The following is a 5,000-nucleotide window of genomic DNA, read 5'->3' as shown; positions in this document are numbered from 1 at the left end:
GTGTGTGTGTGTGTGAGTGTGTTTGTGTGTGTGTGTGTGTTTATGTGTGTGAGTGTGTGTGTGTGTTTGTGTGTGTTTATGTGTGTTTGTGTGTGTGAGTGTGTTTGTGTGTGTTTGTGTGTGTGTGAGTGTGTTTGTGTGTGTGTGTGTGTGAGTGTGTTTGTGTGTGTTTGTGTGTGTGAGTGTGTTTGTGTGTTTGTGTGTGTGAGTGTGTTTGTGTGTTTGTGTGTGTGAGTGTGTTTGTGTGTGTTTGTGTGTTTGTGAGTGTGTGTGTGTGTGAGTGTGTTAGTGTGTGTTTATGTGTGTGAGTGTGTTTGTGTGTGTGTGTGAGTGTGTGTGTGTTTGTACGTGTTTGTGTGTGTGAGTGTGTTTGTACGTGTTTGTGTGTGTGAGTGTGTTTGTGTGTGTTTGTGTGTGTGTGTGTGTGAGTGTGTTTGTGTGTGTTTGTGTGTGTGAGTGTGTTTGTGTGTTTGTGTGTGTGAGTGTGTTTGTGTGTTTGTGTGTGTGAGTGTGTTTGTGTGTGTTTGTGTGTTTGTGAGTGTGTTTGTGTGTGAGTGTGTTAGTGTGTGTTTATGTGTGTGAGTGTGTTTGTGTGTGTGTGTGAGTGTGTTTGTGTGTTTGTGTGTGTGAGTGTGTTTGTGTGTGTTTGTGTGTTTGTGAGTGTGTTTGTGTGTGAGTGTGTTAGTGTGTGTTTATGTGTGTGAGTGTGTGTGTGTGTGTGTGTGAGTGTGTTAGTGTGTGTTTGTGTGTGTGAGTGTGTGTGAGTGTGTTAGTGTGTGTTTGTGTGTGTGTGTGTGTGTGAGTGTGTTAGTGTGTGTTTGTGTGTGTGAGTGTGTGTGAGTGTGTTAGTGTGTGTTTGTGTGTGTGAGTGTGTGTGAGTGTGTTAGTGTGTGTTTGTGTGTGTTTGTTAGTGTGTTAGTGTGTGAGTGTGTGTGTGTGTGTGTGTGAGTGTGTTAGTGTGTGTTTGTGTGTGTGAGTGTGTGTGAGTGTGTTAGTGTGTGTTTGTGTGTGTGAGTGTGTGTGAGTGTGTTAGTGTGTGTTTGTGTGTGTTTGTGTGTGTTTGTGTGTTTGTGAGTGTGTGTTTATGTGTGTGAGTGTGTTAGTGTGTGTTTGTGTGTGTGAGTGTGTGTGAGTGTGTTTGTGTGTGTGAGTGTGTTAGTGTGTGTTTATGTGTGTGAGTGTGTTTGTGTGTGTGTGTGTGTGTTCATGTGTGTGAGTGTGAGTGTGTGTGTGTGTGTGTGTTTATGTGTGTGAGTGTGTTCATGTGTGTGAGTGTGAGTGTGTGTGTGTGTGTGAGTGTGTTTGTGTGTGTGTGTGTGTTTATGTGTGTGAGTGTGTGTGTGTGTTTGTGTGTGTTTATGTGTGTTTGTGTGTGTGAGTGTGTTTGTGTGTGTTTGTGTGTGTGTGAGTGTGTTTGTGTGTGTGTGTGTGTGAGTGTGTTTGTGTGTGTTTGTGTGTGTGAGTGTGTTTGTGTGTTTGTGTGTGTGAGTGTGTTTGTGTGTTTGTGTGTGTGAGTGTGTTTGTGTGTGTTTGTGTGTTTGTGAGTGTGTGTGTGTGTGAGTGTGTTAGTGTGTGTTTATGTGTGTGAGTGTGTTTGTGTGTGTGTGTGAGTGTGTGTGTGTTTGTACGTGTTTGTGTGTGTGAGTGTGTTTGTACGTGTTTGTGTGTGTGAGTGTGTTTGTGTGTGTTTGTGTGTGTGTGTGTGTGAGTGTGTTTGTGTGTGTTTGTGTGTGTGAGTGTGTTTGTGTGTTTGTGTGTGTGAGTGTGTTTGTGTGTTTGTGTGTGTGAGTGTGTTTGTGTGTGTTTGTGTGTTTGTGAGTGTGTTTGTGTGTGAGTGTGTTAGTGTGTGTTTATGTGTGTGAGTGTGTTTGTGTGTGTGTGTGAGTGTGTTTGTACGTGTTTGTGTGTGTGAGTGTGTGTGAGTGTGTTAGTGTGTGTTTGTGTGTGTGTGTGTGTGTGAGTGTGTTAGTGTGTGTTTGTGTGTGTGAGTGTGTGTGAGTGTGTTAGTGTGTGTTTGTGTGTGTGAGTGTGTGTGAGTGTGTTAGTGTGTGTTTGTGTGTGTTTGTTAGTGTGTTAGTGTGTGAGTGTGTGTGTGTGTGTGTGTGAGTGTGTTAGTGTGTGTTTGTGTGTGTGAGTGTGTGTGAGTGTGTTAGTGTGTGTTTGTGTGTGTGAGTGTGTGTGAGTGTGTTAGTGTGTGTTTGTGTGTGTTTGTGTGTGTTTGTGTGTTTGTGAGTGTGTGTTTATGTGTGTGAGTGTGTTAGTGTGTGTTTGTGTGTGTGAGTGTGTGTGAGTGTGTTTGTGTGTGTGAGTGTGTTAGTGTGTGTTTATGTGTGTGAGTGTGTTTGTGTGTGTGTGTGTGTGTTCATGTGTGTGAGTGTGAGTGTGTGTGTGTGTGTGTGTTTATGTGTGTGAGTGTGTTCATGTGTGTGAGTGTGAGTGTGTGTGTGTGTGTGAGTGTGTTTGTGTGTGTGTGTGTGTTTATGTGTGTGAGTGTGTGTGTGTGTTTGTGTGTGTTTATGTGTGTTTGTGTGTGTGAGTGTGTTTGTGTGTGTTTGTGTGTGTGTGAGTGTGTTTGTGTGTGTGTGTGTGTGAGTGTGTTTGTGTGTGTTTGTGTGTGTGAGTGTGTTTGTGTGTTTGTGTGTGTGAGTGTGTTTGTGTGTTTGTGTGTGTGAGTGTGTTTGTGTGTGTTTGTGTGTTTGTGAGTGTGTGTGTGTGTGAGTGTGTTAGTGTGTGTTTATGTGTGTGAGTGTGTTTGTGTGTGTGTGTGAGTGTGTGTGTGTTTGTACGTGTTTGTGTGTGTGAGTGTGTTTGTACGTGTTTGTGTGTGTGAGTGTGTTTGTGTGTGTTTGTGTGTGTGTGTGTGTGTGAGTGTGTTTGTGTGTGTTTGTGTGTGTGAGTGTGTTTGTGTGTTTGTGTGTGTGAGTGTGTTTGTGTGTTTGTGTGTGTGAGTGTGTTTGTGTGTGTTTGTGTGTTTGTGAGTGTGTTTGTGTGTGAGTGTGTTAGTGTGTGTTTATGTGTGTGAGTGTGTTTGTGTGTGTGTGTGAGTGTGTGTGTGTTTGTACGTGTTTGTGTGTTCTACTAAAACGGTTGTTTCCGGTTCTCAAAACACCTCACCTCGGGAGGTTCAGGAGCATTTAAGAGAACGTTTGTGAGTGTGTGTGTGTGTGTGTGTCTGTGTGTGTGTGTGTGTGTGTGTGTGTGTGTGTGTGTGTGTGTGTGTCTGTGTGTGTGTGTGTGTGTGTGTGTGTGTGTGTGTGTGTGTGTGTGTGTGTGTGTATGTCTAAAAGCTTTTAAGTGACAATTATTTAAATTTGTTCACATCATAAAAAATAAAGCAGCTGTCCAATCTCCAAGGGTTCTATCCATCTCTCTTTTCATCCTCTCTTTCTTTCTTTCTTTCTTTCTTTCTTTCTTTCTTTCTTTTTTTCTCTATCTCTCTCTCTTTCTCCAAGAGTTCTATCCATCTCTCTTTTCTCCCTCTCTCTCTCTTTCTTTCTTTCTTTTTCTCTCTCTATCGCTCTTCTCTCTCTCTTTTTCTCTCGTTATCTATTTTTCTTTCTCTCTCTCCCTTTCTTCCTTGATTGAGGTGACTGAGTGTGTGTGTGTACGCCTGCGTATGTGTGTGTGTGTTTGTGTGTCTGTGTGTGAGAGAGAGAGTGTGTGATTGTGTGTTTATGTGTGTTTATGTGTGTGTGTGTGTGAGAGAGATTGTGTGTGTGTGTGTGTGTGTGTGTGTGTGTGTGTGTGTGTGTGTGTGTGTGTGTCTGTCTGTTTGTTCACTCACTCAAACAAATGTGTTCCTGAAATGACACATGTTAATTAATGAAGCTTTTTCCCCTGGGCTAACCCTTATGTTAGTCTGTGTGTTATTGTTTTAACTGCATTTGTGTGTGTGTGTGTGTGTGTGTGTGTGTGTGTGTGTGTGTGTGTGTATGTGTGTGTGTGTGTGTTATATGTAATAATAATTATTGCCTTTGTCAGGTTTTAAATGGCACACACAACACCCTGGATTACACATGTGCATATATGGAGCACACACACACACACACACACACACACAGGCCTGAGGTCCCAGTGAATGTAATTTCTGCATTTTCCCATCCTGGGCCGTCCTTCCTCAAGGACCCCCCCCCCTGAAGGACCCCCCCAGGAGCAGAGGGCAGCTTTTAGCGCCCAGGGACCAGGTGAAGTGAACGGACCATCTTCTTTGGTCAGGGATGGCTGACATGTGTTCTGTTATTTTTGCATGTTTTTTTTATCTGTTGGGGTTTTTAGTGGAGGAAACCCCTTGTGAACACGGGGAGAACATGCAAACTCCACACAGAATGGCCCCGGGAGATAGCCCACCTGAGCACTGAAGGCACACACACACACACACACACACACACACACACAGAGGCCCGGGAGATAGCCCACTTGAGCTCTGAAGGACTGGGGAGGACCTGCCCCCCAGAGCCAACAGCGCCCCATGCGGGAATCGAACCCATGACCTTCTTGCTGTGAGGCGGCAGTGCAAGCACCTGAGCCACCTACCACCGTAATATGTAATTATTTAACTCTGTGTGTGTGTTATATGGAATTATATGACTGTGTGTGTGTGTTATATGGAATTATATGACTGTGTGTGTGTGTTATATGGAATTATACGACTGTGTGTGTGTGTGTGTTATATGGAATTATATGACTGTGTGTGTGTGTTATATGGAATTATATGACTGTGTGTGTGTTATATGGAATTATATGACTGTGTGTGTGTGTGTTATATGGAATTATATGACTGTGTGTGTGTGTGTTATATGGAATTATATGACTGTGTGTGTGTGTTGTATGGAATTATATGACTGTGTGTGTGTGTGTTATATGGAATTATATGACTCTGTGTGTGTGGTATATGTAATTATATGACTCTCTCTGTGTGTGTTATATGGAATTATATGACTCTGTGTGTGTGTTATATGTAATTATATGACTCTCTGTGTGTGTTATATGGAATTATATGA

The sequence above is a fragment of the Sprattus sprattus genome (assembly GCF_963457725.1).
Source record: "Sprattus sprattus genome assembly, contig: scaffold_79, whole genome shotgun sequence".
Taxonomy (NCBI): Eukaryota; Metazoa; Chordata; class Actinopteri; order Clupeiformes; family Clupeidae; genus Sprattus; species Sprattus sprattus.
The sequence above is the reverse complement of the archived record's forward strand: the minus strand, read 5'-3'. Positions refer to the sequence as shown.